Raw genomic sequence first — 16,468 nt, forward strand, 5'->3', positions numbered from 1 at the left:
AAAAGAAAAAGAAAACCTGACATAATCCTCAATGGAAAGCGCAGACTTGAAAATGTAGATATCGACCAAAATAACAAATCGCACAGATTGAAAGGACATAAACTAAAATGAGAGCCAGAATGAGATGATGAGTGATTTTACTTTTTGTTTAGACTTTTGCCTTGTGCCTTCTGGACAGAAAGGTGTTTGTTGTTTGTTTTGCTTTGAGCAACGTTATTTTTCTAACCTGTGTTATGAAAGAGAGCAGACTGAAGAAAAAGATGACAAGGATTAAGGAGATAATGTCACTGGGGTCCTCGGAGAAAAGGAACCTATGAGCTGGGGGACGGAGCCCAGACTCGAGTCAACTGCTTGGGTCTGGATTCGGGCCCTGCGGCTCGCAGGCTACATACATGAGCTAGTTACTTAACTTCCTGTGCCTCACTTTCCCATCTAGAACAGGAGTGATAATAATCCTACCTCCCTCTTGGGGTCATTCTAAATGTCACATGAACATACATGAAGCATTTAAAACAATGCCTGGCGTAGGGTATGTTCTGTACACATTGTTGCTCTCTTAATGGTACAAACCACTTAAAAGTAAACACCCTATCTTACTTCTTTCTAACACCTATCAAAGGGCCTGATGCAGAGACTGTGCTTGAATGTGCCCAGTTGGATTCCAGAGAGCAGTGCTAGTGTTTTGAGGCGTGGCCCGCATGATACCATCTCACTAGTGACATCTCCCTCTAGACCAGACCCATGGAGCTTCTTAGGGCTGAAGGGAAGGCAGCTGTCCAGTGGCATGTTTGGAGCACTGACAGTCAACGGGATAAAAGGGACCACTGGCAGGCACCTGGATGGCTCAGTTGGTTGGGCATCTGTCTTGGACTCAGGTCATGATCCCAGGGTCTTAGGATGGAATCCCACATTGGGCTCCCTGCTCAGCAGGGAGTCTGATTCTCCCTCTAGCCCTCTACCCTGCTTGTCCTCTCTCTTTCTCTCTCTCTCATGCTCTCTCTCTCTCAAATGAATAAATAAGATCTTTTTAAAAAGGGGGGGAAGACCTTTGAGAAACTGTATTGCCACAACCCAATAAAGTTTAGTAATAACCCATCATCTTCCTCCACTGTCCCACTCAGGACTTATCTGGTTGCTTTAAAGAAAAAATGCACTCACACGAGACAAAAAAGGAGAACATGGTATTGCCAGGTACACAAATCTCATGGGATCCAAGAACAAGACATAAAAAACTAATAGAAGCTCTCTTGTTAAATGCAGTTTGGACCAGTGGTTGGATGACTGTTGAGCTGGGAATGATTCTTTGAAACAACAGAGTCATACCAGAAATATTTTAACAGAAATGTATTAAAACCTTTATTTGCCAAACTCTGGATGACCTCAGATCCCACGTGGGATATGATTTTTCTCATCCATGTGGCTTTTTTCCTGGTTTGTCCGAATTCTGATCTCATCCTTAGGATCCTGTGAGTTTTAGAAAAGTCATGTATAGACAAGTGAGTAGGCCCTTCCTCCTTCTCGAATAAGGAGGACCAACCCAGAGGCCATCTGCACAGCATCGGGGCATAACTCGAAATGACAACATGTGTTGCATCCAAGAATCCTGAGTCTCCGACAGTTTCAGCTTTGGGCGCAGTGGACTAGAGAACCCACATTCTTCACTGAAGCTAGCTTGCCTGCTGAGTTAGATGCATACTGGCCACTGTGACCCATTCTTCACTGTCCCAACTTCTGGATGTTCAGATTTACCAACTTTAGGGAAGAAAAACACCATCCCAGAAGTCAGGCCATTTATCTACTGGTGCTACTGGAAAATTATACAAAGAACTGAGGGCTTGAGCCACAGAATTGGGGGTTATGTAAAAGGATTTTTAAAACCTAATCACCTCTGAGGGTTTTGAAGGAGCAGGGGGTGGGAGGTTGGAGGAACCAGGAACCAGGTGGTGGGTATTGGAGAGGGCACGATTGCATGGAGCACTGGGTGTGGTGCAAAAATAATGAATACTGTTACGCTGAAAAAATAAAAATAAAAATAGAAGTAGATCAAAGGCCATAAAAAAAAAAAAAACAACCTAATCATCAACCTCATATTTTACATATGAAACAAGGAAAAAAGGCCTAGAGAGGTCAAGGTGATATGCCACGGCCAGGAAGCCCCCAGCTACAGAGTCTCAGGACAACATGGCTTTCCCTACGCTACTGAGAGCCAAACAGATAACTATCTGCTTACAGAAAGGCACTTGGTTAAATGTCCTGGAAATACGTGGTTTATACAAGGATAGCCACATACTGAAGGACTGACAAGTCATACCATATATGGGCCTCAGAGGAAACTAATGAGAGTGAAATAGAAATATGCAGAAATGAAAGCTCTTCCCTTCACCCCTTTCTAACTTATAACTTAGGCCAGTAAATCTCCCAGCTCAGGCCATCCCTGCCCTCCCCTGTATAAATTAGGAAGAAGACAGCTTGTTCAACCGACAGAAGTGGACTCACACTCGAGGGCCTACAATATGACAGATGTGTCACAGAGTGGTTCTCCTTTCATCCTCATGACAACCTTGTTGGGAAAATACGATGGTCTCTCTTTCCTCAGATGAGCCCATTGAGGCTCAGAGAGGTTAGGCATTTCCCCCAAGGCCACACAGCTAGTCTGTTGGGTTCTAAAGCCCACAGTTTTTGAAGTGGTATGCCTCCCATTCTTCCCAGGCAGAGGACCCTGCAGAGGAGGATAACTGGCAGTGAAATGGTCTTTTCCCAACACCTTAAAGATCCACTGGCTAACAGATACAGAAAAAATTGTTCATCATCATTAGCTATCAAGGAAATCCAAATTGAAACCACATTGAGATACCACCTTATACCAGTTAGAATGGCAAAGATTAACAAGGCAAGAAACAAAAGATGTTAGAATGTGGAGAAAGGAGAACCCTCTCACACTGGTGGTGGGAATGCAAGTTGGAGTAGTCACTTTGGAAAACACTGTGAAGATTCCTCAAAAAATTAAAAATAGAGCTTCCCTATGACCCTGCAATTTCACCATATTCACCCCAAAGATACTGATGTCGTGAAAAGAAGGGCCATCTGCACCCCCAACGTTCATAGCAGCAATGGCCACAATAGCCAAACTGTGGAAAGAGCTGAGATGCCCTTCAATGGACGAATGGATAAAGAAGATGTGGCCCATATATACAATGGAGTATTATGCCTCCATCAGAAAGGATGAATACCCAACTTTTGTGTCAACATGGACGGGACTGGAGAAGATTATGCTGAGTGAAATAAGTCAAGCAGAGAGAGTCAATTACCATATGGTTTCACTTACTTGTGGAGCATAAGGAATAACACGGAGGACATTAGGAGAAAGAAAGTAAAAGTAAAGGGGGGGGGGGATCAGAAAGGGAGACAAACCAGAAGAGACTGTGGACTCTGAGAAACAAACTGAGGGTTTAGAGGAGAGGGGGGTGAGGAATGGGTGAGCCTGGTGGTGGGTGTTAAGGAGGGCACAGATTGCATGGAGCACTGGGTGTTATACGTAAACAATGAATCTTGGAACACTACATCAAAAACTAATGATGTATTGTATGGTGACTAACATAACACAATTTTCAAAAAGATGCTAAAAAAAAAAGGAAAAAAAAAAGATCCATTGTTGGGGACCTGTAAGTTATCTTGGAAGGCCAGTTCCACAGGAAGCAGGCCAGCCCACCTGCTTTCCTGACTGGCTCTTCCCCCGGGTGTGTTCCTTCAAAGACACAGAGCTTGGTTTCATTCCTGTCTGGTTCCCTGGATTCTTCTTAGCATCTTCTAACCAGACTTCTATAATCTTTTATTTTTTTTAAATCGTTACCGAAGAGGAATTTATCTCATCAGAATTTGAAGAATTTAGGCAGAGAAGACAGAAAGGAAGCCGTAGAAGCACCTGTGAAAACTTTCTCTGGGCCTTCATTATGCTCCTGGCTACATTTCTCTCACACCACCAGGCTTTTCTCTCCATGGAATACACCAGCCATCTTGCCTCCTCTCACGCCTCACTCGTTCACTGTCTCAGAAGAGCAACTGTCTCTTTTAAAACGTATCCATTTTCTAGATATTTTCAGACGTGGACGCCCTCAGCCACCACTGCCACAAGATTCAGGGATGTTCGTGTCAACCAAATCTCAACACAAAAGCGAAGACGGGCAGATGGTATTACTTGGATGGCAGCTTCAAGCACTTTCTTGAAGAAGAAAGCAAAAGACAATCACTGCTTACCCGTGAAAATGAAAATAAAACCAGCTTGAAGTGGTTGTGTTTTGAATATCCTAATAGATTTCAGGAGATCTGGCTACATCGGAGAAATATTGATACATGACTTCGAGATCAATCATTTTATCACAACAGCGAACCGAGCAAGGGGCTTGCTGTGCCAGGAGCAGCTCCACACACTTTCTGTGAATTTATCCTCAAAACCACCCCTCGGAGATTTGGTTCTATTATTTTATTTTTATTTTTAGATTTTATTTATTTGCCAGAGAGCACACAAGCGGGGGGAGCAGCAGGCAGAAGGAGAGACAGACTCCCACTAAGCAAGGAGCTCGATTCGGGACTCGATCCCAAGATCCTGGAATCATGACCTGAATGGAAGGCAGATGCTTAACCGACAGAGCCACCCAGGTGTCCCGATTTAATTCTATTCCTAAACCCATTTTATATATGTGGAAACTGAGGTTCAGAAAGGTTCAATAAGTTGTCTTAAAATTACTTTCTGAGAAGCTTATTCACGACTAACATGCTGTGCTTATTTTTTTTCTTTGAAGATTTTATTTATTTATTTAACAGAGAGAGATCGCAAGTAGGCAGAGAGGCAGGCAGAGAGAGAGGAGGAAGCAGGCTCCCTGCTGAGCAAAGAGCCCAATGCAGGGCTCGATCGCAGGACCCTGATATCATGACCTGAGCCGAAGGCAGAGGCTTAATCCACTGAGCCACCCAGGCGCCCTGTGCTTCTTATTTTAAAATAAAAATGAGGTTAGCCATGTATATCTCCATAAATTTCAAACATACACTTTCTGACTTTTCCTCTTTCAGTGGCCTCCCCCATTCTCTCACAGAACTGCTCTATGAACCTGTTCCTGGTCAACCAGTCACCATAGACGGCTGTCTTCATCCGTGGGCAGGATTACCTGAGCAGGAATGGGTCAAACCTTTCTGGGAATGAAAGAAAGCGCCAGTTTAAGCCTCCTGCTTCTGGGAAAATGACTCGGACACCTTTTACATAACCTGAAGAAAAAAAACGCCAGAAGAATAGGCTCTTTTTCTGCGGAAGAGGATCCCAGGCAAATGGCTGGCTCATCCCGGTCTTCCCCCGTGGGCAGGATGAGGAGGCAAGCAGCCCCCGCACTCCCAGCGCTGTGACCGCTTGTGCTGTGAGAGCCCTGTTACCTTCCCCTGGAGGACGGGTGTGTTTACTGATGATGTCCTCAACAAAGATCCTTAATAATTCACCCTGATAGCTGACAGCAGAGTGTTTGGCTGTCATGGCAACAACCAATAGACCTTATTTGTTTAAAAAAAAAAAAAAAGTGTCAAAAATGTGGCTATTTTTTCACGAATGTTAAATTCCTGACAGCAACAGTCTATATGTGAGTGAGAGGTGAATGGGCGGATAAAAAAATAGCTTTAAAATGCCGTCTCGAAGTCATTAACTATCAGGACAAGAAAATAGGGGACGCCAGTACATTTCTTGGCTTCATACCGCACCCTTCTGGAAGGAGGAGGAAGTGAACTATGACATCACCTCTATTCTCAATTTGCTATATTCTGAAAAACTATATTCTGAAAAAAATTCTGAAACCTCTATTCTCAATTTGCTATATTCTGATTCCTATCAAAAATCCATCCAGAAAAGCATTTTCCCACACTTGAACTTTTTTTTTTCTCTTAACATATGCACTCCCCCCTCAATCTTCATCACAACCTTATGAGGCCAGAATTACCCCCAATTTACAGATGCGGAAGCTGGGTCTTTAGAAACCATGGCCAAGTCAAAGCCTAGGAAAGGTGCAGGTAGAATCTGGTATACCCAAGTGAACTTGATTCCAAAATGTGTATTGTCCCTCATACCAACCCTGCAGGAAAGGGAAAAAACAGAATCCAGTTGAAGGGTGGGGTTTACTCAGAATTTATTTCAGGAAAATGCACCTTGAAAATTTTGGGCACCTGGGAGGCTCAGGTGGGTTGAGCCTCTGCCTTCGGCTCAGGTCATGATCTCAGGGTCCTTAGATAGAGCCCCATATCGGGCTCTCTGCTGGGTGGGGAGCCTGCTTCCCCCTCTCTCTCTGCCTGCCTCTCTGCCTACTGTGGTCTCTCTCTCTCTCTCTCTCTCTGTCAAATAAACAAACAAAATATTTTTAAAAAATTTTTTCACTATAAAAAATATTTAAAATCTCTTTCATCGTGTAGCTAAAGAACAGGAGGGAGAAAGGTGAGTTTTATCAGTTTCCTGCTTTCATCTCATAATGGAGATAAGAGCCAGACACAACAACAAACTCCTCCGCTTCACTCTGAATCATCCTGGATATGTTTTTACAGAAAGGCAACATTCCCCCACCGGCCCCCGGGCTGTGAGCTCTTTTGAACACAGAGGCCAAACCTTCTTCACCTTTGTTTTGGGAGGCTCAGAAAAAACTGTGTCGGAATCAATGAAAAAAAAAAAAAAAATCAAGAAGAGAACAAAACACTTGAAAGCAGTATCTCTTTACCTTTGTTTTGCATATTCAAAAATTCCAAGCAAACATGACTTGTGACACTGAAACTTGTGACACTGGGTGAATTACCCACTCCCCCCCCCCCCAACCAGCGCCCAGCAGTGCGGCACCGGGGCAGGAGGAGCTGTCCCCAATCCAGGCTCCCAAATTTCCAAATTCTCATCCCAAAGCACCACTGAGGGTATGGGTCTGGATTGAGCCTGTCACTTGTCTGGGCTTCACTTTGCTCTCTGTAAAATGAGTATTTTTTTAAATGAAATGTGGACTAGGGTTTAAAGTTGGGGATGGTGATTTGTACATTTTTTTAAATTCTTGGGAGGAGTTATTCGTTTTATTTTATTGTGTTATGTCATCACCATACCGTACACCATTAGGTTTTGATGTAGCGCTCCATGATTCATGATTTGTGCATTTAAAATGGTCAGCGTGACTTTTAGTAACTGGCTTGGCTGGTGTCAGATATGCATTCGTTCCATCACCAGATAGCTTGGGCAGACCTCCAAGCATGTTCCGAACAAGAAAGAACCAAAACACCACAGTGAGCCTGATTTAAAGCAAAAGCAAAACAAACACAAAACACTCAAGTAGGTAAAGCTGTGGATTTCAAACATGTTTGACAACAAGCCTCAGAAGGAAAGACGTCTTTACGTTTCTCCTCGTGGTCCGGCACACACACAGGCACACACACACGAACTTGCGGGAAATGAGCCATCTCCTTCCTATAGGCTCCAGACTCTGATGGTTTCCGTTCTCCTCTAGTTCGTATTTGGAACTTGACTTTTGTCTAATAAGTCAATTTATCGGCGCACGAAGTGGTATGGCCTGCCCGTGGAGAAGTTGGGCTGACCACCCTTGAACCAGGCGGTCGAGTTAGTGAACACTTGAAACGTGACCACCATAAATGAGGTTGTGCCCTAAGGTTAAGATCCCCCGCGATGACTTTAAATAACACCAAGATTTAAAGTAAAAGACCTCCTCAGTGATCATTCATATGGATTACATCCCAGCGCAATCATAGTTCAGATCACTTAAAGTAAATAAATTCTATCGTTTAAATGAATTTCACTTTTTTTCCCAGGGCTACAAGCAAAATTATTACCGACGAGGCTCACATTCTATTTCCAGGGGACAGTATGGACCCAGTGCAGGGTCAGCAAACCCCTGCCCTTGGGTCCACCCCACCCTGTCATCTGTTTTTGTTAATAAACTCTTGTAGGAATACATCCTCATACCCTCATTTACTTATTGTTGAACAGCTGCAACAGAGTCTCTGCAGCCTGCAAAGCCTAAAATATTCATCTCTGGGCCTTTGCAGGAGAAGTTTGCTGACCACTAAGAGAGCAGGGGGCGGTTATCATTGACTAGTCTTTGTATCAGGCCATGTGTGTATATTACCATGGCACTGACTTACTGTTCTTGGCCATCCTGCCAGAGGACTTTTCTCACCATATTTTACAAATAAGGCTCTGAGGGCTTCAGTAACTGGCCCAAGGTCGCCCAGCTGGGCAGGAAGAAACAGCTGGGATTTGCACCTGTGCCCTTCTGACAAAAAGCCCGAGCTATCATTTCTACCTTCTACACATCTCCCCCTACCCCAAACCACGCCTTCCAAGCTAGACACAGTGCTAGATTGTACCTCTGTTCCTGGCAGAACCGGTTGGCCCATGTGACTGCTGGGCAGTCCAGAAAGAGACGGGATGGTGGGGTGGGGGTAGGAGGGAACCAGCCCTCAGGGAATTCAAAGGTTGTTAACTCCTCTTTTTGTTTTAGGAAATGCACCTGCCTTCTACCTCTCATGCAAACAAAGACTGTTCAGATGCTGCTAGACTGACCAAAGCATAAACATCTCAAGCCTCTCTTCTCTTGGGTTCGATACTTTCATTTTTCGATCATAATGACTTAGGGCTTCAAACCTCAGATTTGATGGTCCCAGATATGTAAACAAAGTCACTCTGAAAAAATAAATAAATAAATAAGTGTGGGAAAGACTTGAAAAGTTTCCTGGGGCTGTTGTTAAGTGACAAAGCAAGTGAGTGAATAGTTTGCAGAATGATGCCTCATTTTGGTAAATAAATAAAAATCATTTATAACTGCACTGTTTTGCACACGTGTGTGTGTGTGTGTGTGTGTGTGTGTGTGTGTGTCTGTGTGTATGTTGAAGACTATTCTCAAAGGGTGTATAGAACTCTTTTGGGCTGATACATACTTTTAAATTTTTGTTTCAAGGAAAACATATTTCCTGAAAAATTTTTTAAGTTCCCTGGCTTGAAGAAACCACACACATTTTCTAGGTGTTTCATGTGTTTTCTTAGGACCCCGGGGATTTCCACCTAGGAAGGCACAGAGAATGTGAAATCATGCAAGCACAAAGGAAACCTGAGATTAAAGGCTCCTTCGGGAAACCCAGGGACGGCCTCTGGAGGAAAAGTGGGGCTGCAGCGCCCCCCTGCGTCCTGGATGGTGGAAGTCACCAACCGTGGGCAGAGGAATCCTGTCTCTGCGGCTGCTCAGGGTCATCCCACACCAACTATTAGAAATTTCCAGGACCAGAGTATTTCTGCTTACTGAGGTCGTTGTTCTGCTTGTACTTGCAAGCCTGGCACGTCAGAGAGTTTGAGCTCCCAAGTGCCACCTCTTAGCTGCTCAATAAAGCCCCCCCAAGTTCCCTGAGTCTTCTCCCAGTGGCCATGGCGGGTACTTGGAAAGCCATCTACAAAGGAAACCCCGAGACCTTTACAGGGTCTATCCAGACTTGGCATCCTCGGGATCTCTTTTTCTGGAAGATTTGACAGCAGCGGGATACACATGTGTTCTTGGGGTGGGTGGGCATCCCTAGCATGGTCACATTTTGCAGGTTTTTCCTATCTCGAGGCTCAGTTTAAGGTATCTCAAATAAATAAAAGCACAACTGTGCTTGAGTGATAATACGCCTTTAAAAAGCAACCATTTTCTGAGCACCTACTTGTTCCAGCACCCAGCCTATGAGACATGACCTTGATTACAGCCCTACAGGTAGATGCTATTCATCTCTACTTTCTAATGGGGACAGATCCTGAGGCTCTGAGGCTAAGTCACTCATCCAGGAAGTAGCTGGTCCTAGATTCAACCGTCCTTAGTTCCTTCTTGGTGCCAGGTGCCTTGTACTTCTTTTAGGGCAAGAAGAGAGCAGGGAGCAGAAGACCGAGTCTCATGATCTCTGGAGCGCCAGGCCCCCAGGCTCCACGTGGCTGCCAGACAGTGGCTGTATCTGACCAACTCACAGAAGGCCACCCTTTCACACTTAGTGGAGGACCAGACACTCCAGGAGCATCTGTTAAATCAGTGAATAGCACCACGTTTTAATGTGCTGTTCTAGGAGAGCTGTGATTTCTAAAGCTACTTGGGTAGAAGACAGACGCGAGTCCAGCCCCTGATCTTACTGCCACAGGGGTCCCTTTCCTGGTCCTGCAAAGCCAGCCCTTCCCTTCTTTCTGCTCCTTACTCTCTGGGACAGAGACAGCACAAATAATCTCCAAACTGGTATTCATTGCTAAGCTTTTAATCAAATCAGGATTTGGTAACCAAAAAGAAGCATTCAGATAAAATGGAAAGGATATTTTACAAATTTGAAAAAAAAAAAAAAAAAAAAGTCACCAGCCGCTTTTCCTCTGACTTTTGAACATTCCCTTTAGAAATCTGTGAACCCTCCCAAACCAAAAATATGAAAATCATTATAAATATGAATAAAACATGCATCTTAAAATGGCATGTGGATATTTAAAAGACATTGGAAAGACTTGTTATCTAAAGCATTCTGGTCTTGGGGCGTCTGGAGGGCTCAGTTATTTAAGCCTCTGCCCTTGGCTCAGGTCAGGATCTCAGGGTCCTGGGTTCAAGCCCCGCACTGGGGTTCTGAGCCCCTGCTCAGCAGGGACTGTGCTTCTCCCTCTCCCCCTGCTCCTGCCACTGCCTGTGCTCTCTCTGTCTCTCTCTCAGATGAACAAATAAAATCTTTCAAAAATAAAGTAAGATAAAATAAAAAAAAAAATGTTCTCGTCTCAAAAGCTAGGAGAGAACAGGGACTCTGTTTCATTACTATGTGTTTCTACAGATTTCCTCTTGCTCCCCAGTACCCCTGCCCCACCCCGGCTTTATCCTCCTGAGAACATCTGGAAGGGGGTCCATGACCCTTGAGAGTCCCCTGTAACCATGACCCAGAGCTCTCCGGCCCACCCCATGGAGCCCTTCCTCCCTCAGTCATTTGCAAGATCACCCCCTTTCAATCACCAGCTCCTGCCCCAGCCCCTGAACAAATCCCAAGCAAACCCCAGGGGTTTTATTTGGAGAGGTAAACTCCTCTGTCCTAGATAAGGCCTCCCAGGAACGATCCTTCTAGCCATCACCCAGCTATGCAGTGGTGGACCCCCATTACAACACTGCAATGAAGGCCTGAGGTGCACTCTTGTCCCTTGAATGGGCCCTCGCCCAGGTGTGGGGCATCAGAGACACACAAGCCCGGTCAGGCACTGCTGAGCACTGCCTTATTCCAGCCCCACACCACGTGCATGCCCTTAGACGCTGGACGTGCCGATCTAGCGGTTTGAGCCCACTTGGGCCAAAGGCTATACATAAGAGTGCGAATAGCTAATTCAACTCTGCCAATTAAAAATAAAAATTCCTGAGCTGCAGTCAAAGAAGCATAAACTTTTTTTTTTTTTTTAACCTGTAGAAAATGACTGGGTGACTCGGCCAAAAAAGCCAGAACAAGCAAGGTAGGCTGACTTTCTCCCTCTTCCAGAAGAGTTCATGTCACTATCACACCTGGACTCCTCTTCCTCTGCTTGAAGGCCTCCATCCCACCAGCCAAAACAGGACAGGATTCCAGGAAAACTCGGGCCTGGAGATTTGGATCTAGTTCATGGAAGCGACCAGGCCCAATCGGCCCCGGTGCAGTCAGGCACGGTGCAGAGTCCCAGCTCAATTGCACAGCCACTCTGATGGGCGTGACCGGGAAGGCGGGAGGAAGGTGATGCACAGCGGAGCTAAATGTCTCTGTGCCCCATGGAGGACAGAGCTGCAGAGTATGTTGCATCTTGAGCAGAACATCTCTTCCTGGTCGGTACAGTGCACTGCCCACGGGGACCTGTCGTCCTCAGGAGCCCACGGTCTTCGGGTGGTGAACACAGGCTGTGGTTAATAGGGACCGAAAGGACCCCAGGGATCCTGGAGACTCAGGAGGAGGCACCCCCAGGGGCCAGAGAGAATGCTCCCCTGCTGATGGCTGTGCCCTCCATGGTGATTCACAGTGACTTCAGGAACATTCCACCATGAACCACCATGAACCATCATGAGCTGTCCTGAGCAGGGAGGGCAGCTCAGGTCCCAGGACAACACCCAGCACACTGTAGGCAGGAGGGGGGCTTGCCCCAAGGGGAACCAGAAGAGGAGCTCTTCCTCTGAGTTCAGACGTCAAGCTGGCACCAGGTGTGAGCTCATCTCTTAGGAGATCTCCTATCAAATGTTTTGGATTCTTTTTCTCTTAAGCACTGAGAATAGTGATTTTGATGGTTATCTTTTTTAAAATCATCATTGCTTCTCGCTGTTCTCAAATCTTGGATAAAGTCTGTCCATCCACAACCCCCACACATGTGAGAGAGTCTGGGGCATTAAGGGTGGAGAAACTAAGGGAGATTTGGCTTTCCCCCACCTCACCCCTCCACCAAGACTCCAGAGGGAGCAGCACAGTGTTGAGGGGACAACCGTCCCAGGGGTCCCAGACCAGCAAGCCTCTGGTGACCGGAGGTCCAAGGTGCAGGGAAAAACACAGGTAAAGAAGACAACGTGCCTTAAAAAGCTCACGTCGGGGGCGCCTGGGTGGCTCAGTGGATTAAGCCGCTGCCTTCGGCTCAGGTCATGATCTCAGTGTCCTGGGATCGAGCCCCGCATCGGGCTCTCTGCTCAGCAGGGAGCCTGCTTCCCCCTCTGTCTCTGCCTGCCTCTCTGCCTACTTGTGATCTCTCTCTCTCTGTCAAATAAAATAAAAATTAAAATCTTTAAAAAAAAAAAAAAAAAAAAAGCTCACGTCGTGGGCAGGGAAAAAAACGAGATAGAATAAATAGATTTCTGGTCCAGAAGCCGGTGGCAGAAGGAGGGCTAAACCCCAGGTCTCCTTAACCTACTTTGACTGTGGGGCTCAGCCTAATGAGGGGGCTGGGCCAAATGTTCTGGGACATTCTGAGTCCACGGTAACAGCAAGTAGAAGCACTTTATTATCCTTAACACACCACTGAAGCCCACTGGGCATTCGTTTGCAGTACAATCTCACCTGCACTGACCACTCTCACTTTTGAAAGGGATGGAACAAAAATACGGTCTGCATTCGGCCAAAGAAACAGAGCCCAGACTTGAAGGACGACCCATGGTGAGCAGTCCAAAGGAGACGAGCCTACAGCAACCACACATAGCATGAAGTGAAGCCTGATCAAAGAGATACCTGGGGTCTGTGGTTTGTCAGGTAATAAATGGGAAGGCCACCACCCGACTCTAAGAGGTGATGTCAGTTATCTCATCTTCAGAGAGATAAAAAATTTTTTTTTAAAAAAGCGTAGCCTCCTACTTAGCTCCATGGAGCTGTGAAACCCACAAGAACAGAGTATGTTGCATTTTAGAGAGAGCCCATTCAGAGCCTTGCCGACAGGAAGGAAGGACGCCACACCAGCCCAGTAGAGCCTGCCTGTGCCTGGGTCACTACCCAGTTCGAGGAGAGACTTTGTGAGCATTTATTTGCAACCGGCAAGTTACTTCCAAAATAAAAAGTGTTCAGCCGCAGTCTGTGTCTCCCAGCCCGAAAGAGCAACCCCATTACGCTGACCCCTTAGCATGTGTTCCCCCTCTCTTCTTCCCCTACTCCCTGAATCGCACTCCTTCCCATCAGCAGAAAGGAAGTCAAGAGCTGGCCTTTAACAGACATTTAGCCCACTACAGGCATCTTCCAAGATGGGAAACCAAAGCAAACACTTTTCATTACTCGGACCCAACACCTTGAGCTTGACCTTCCCAGATAATGAAGCCAAATCAGAAGATTCTCTCTGCCTGATTGTTAGGTAGGTGTCACCTGCATAAAACTCGGGTGCAAAATCCAGAGGACCACAACCGGAGGTGGGGAGGGAGCTGAGGTAAGGGGCAGGGCTGGATTTTGAGACGGGAAGGTTGAGGACGTGAGAGGCAACATGGCAATGTCCACACTGGAGAGAATGCCTTTCTCCAGCTGTACGTGGCTTGTCAGAGCAGAAGGGGTATTCAGCTCCTTCCAGGGGAAGCGAAAGGACAGGGCACAAAGGAACAAGCCTACACCCCAGTAAGAAGAGCCCCCCTGCCTTGGTACTTGGAGAAAGCACTTGTTAGAGGAAAGTTAACCCCTTAAGAACGCAGTATGAACTCCACACAGTTAACAGAAAAGGAAATCATGAGAATGTTCTACGCTGTGTGCGAAAGCCCTGAAACAAAAAGAACGGGCTCATTTCCATCTAGACTGACGTGGCATGTGAACGAGGACTCCCACCCAAGACAGGGGGGAAAATTTTTTTTAACCAAGTGCCAAGAAAAGACACTTCTTTGTCTACACCAGACTCAGGTATTTTGCCAGGAATTAAAATGAACCCCAGAGCCGTTCTGTATTACAACTACAATTAATAGACACTGCGGTGAAATAGACTCAAAAAAGACAAGTGCATTCGGTCATTCGAATCTCCCATCCCTGCTCAGACGCTGCAGCTGGGAGCTATGTGTGGAGAGGATGTGTGTGTACCATCTGACCCAGCGATTCCACGGCCAGCTATCTACCCCGAGGAAATCAGGAGACAGACAGGTTTGCATAGGGTACACACGGTAACAGTGTAACTTCTGAAGCACACTAAAGGCTGATGACCAGAGTTTGGCTTCCAAAGTGATGATGATACATCCACAAAACGGAAACTACAGCAGTTAAGTAAGTGTATCAATTTACTTATGAACAGATGTTCCTAACACACTGTCAAGTCAAAAATTATTTTATAGGACAGTCTGTACACTGCATTTCCATGTTTATTACAAATGTATTCATGTGCAAATATGCATTTAGTCTGAAATGAAATATACCAATGTGAAAGATACTTATCGCTGGTTAGTGACAGAATAGGTGTTTTGTTTTGTTTTTTTAATCTTGTTTGTGTCTAACCAGTATGGATTTCCTGCATAATGAATACATTTGTTATGGATAAACACTCCACCCTTACCAAGGCACAGAATGGTGCCTTCATATGGCTTACTACTACCACAAATCATATAGGTTCATCCCTGAAAAATCAGAGTCCCATGAAAATTTAACAGAGATAACATTTTTTTTAAAAAAAGGAAAACACAGAAGCCTTCCTAACTACTTGATTTCCCTTTAAAACCATATAGGAATCTTTTAGTGCTCAGCTGCTGCATACTATTTTTTATGTTTTATTTATTTATGTTTCAGAACATTAATGTTAATTAATATTAATATTATTAATATTAATAATTATTAGTATTAATTATTAATATTAATTAATCTCTCTGGGGAGAGAGAGGAGCTGGACACAGAGTTAAGCACTCACGGGCAGTGATTCAATCAGCCTATGTAGCAAAACTTCTACAGAAAACCCTCAAGGACGCTTTAAGAGCTTCTGGGTTGCTCAACACATCACGGTACTGGGATGGTGGTAAGCCAAGAGAAGGCACCTCGTCCCGTCCCCAGTTCCTTGTCCCATGCCTCTCTTCCATCTGGACGGTTCTGAGTGGTGTCCTTTATAATAAACAGGGAGACATAAGCAAAGCGTTTCCCGAGTTGTGTACGAGTGATCCCAGCACATTATCAGACCTGCGAAGGGGGGCCGTGGGAAGACCCTGGATGTTCATCCAGTCGGTGAGAAGCACAATGTGGGCTTCCCACTGGCATCCAAGTGGGGGCAGTCCGATGGGACTGAGCCCTTTGCTTATGGGATGTGAGGCTAATTCCAGGGAGGTAGCGTCAGAACTGAGTTGAACCGTGGGGCACCTGCTGGTGTCACACAGAGGCACACTGGAAAAGCCACCCTGCATTTTGGAGTAGGAGGAGCTTCGAGTTTAAGGGTTAAAAGCTTGTAGGAGAAAAGCCTTCAAACAAACCTACACTAACACAAACACACCACTGGTGAGATCAAAGAAATCCAGGACCTACTTTCTTGGCTTATCACCTGTGGCTCCAGGAGAAAGAATTAGCAAACATGCCGGTGGGTATGCACTGGGTGTTCACAATCTAATTTGAAAAGTCAGGAGACTGAGCTAGCCTCCGCTGACTTCAACAGGGTTCAAGGAGGACAGCCTGCACTACGGAGTGTCCTCCATGTCCTGGACACTATCCCAAGTGCCGCACACACGTCTTACTCCTTGCCGAGCCCTATCAATTGACTGATATCGTCTCTATGTAACAGACAAATACTCGGGGTCTCAGAGAGGTTAATTAACTTTCCTGCAGTTATACTGCGCGTAAGCGGTACAACAGGAAATTTCACTGGGGTCTTTCCGAGGATAAAACACACCCTTGCAAGCGCTGTGCAAGCGCTGGTTATAAGGTTTTCTATAAGCTGTTTTATGCAAAGGATGTCATTATTGGAATGTCTTCGTGCACTGCAAGAGACCATCACGTTCACTGCCACCACATGTAGTATTTCATTTGGCCCGCGCATAGGTGCCTTCCC

General features: G+C 45.7%; 1 protein-coding gene across 2 annotated transcripts in view; it reads right to left on the reverse strand.

The window, feature by feature from the left end:
• SLC1A2 (solute carrier family 1 member 2) overlaps positions 1 to 16,468 on the reverse strand; it is a 144,596-nt gene that overhangs the window by 114,023 nt on the left and 14,105 nt on the right. The gene's annotated exons all lie outside the window — the stretch shown is intronic.

This window comes from Mustela lutreola, chromosome 1 (genome assembly GCF_030435805.1).
Source record: "Mustela lutreola isolate mMusLut2 chromosome 1, mMusLut2.pri, whole genome shotgun sequence".
Lineage (NCBI taxonomy): Eukaryota > Metazoa > Chordata > Mammalia > Carnivora > Mustelidae > Mustela > Mustela lutreola.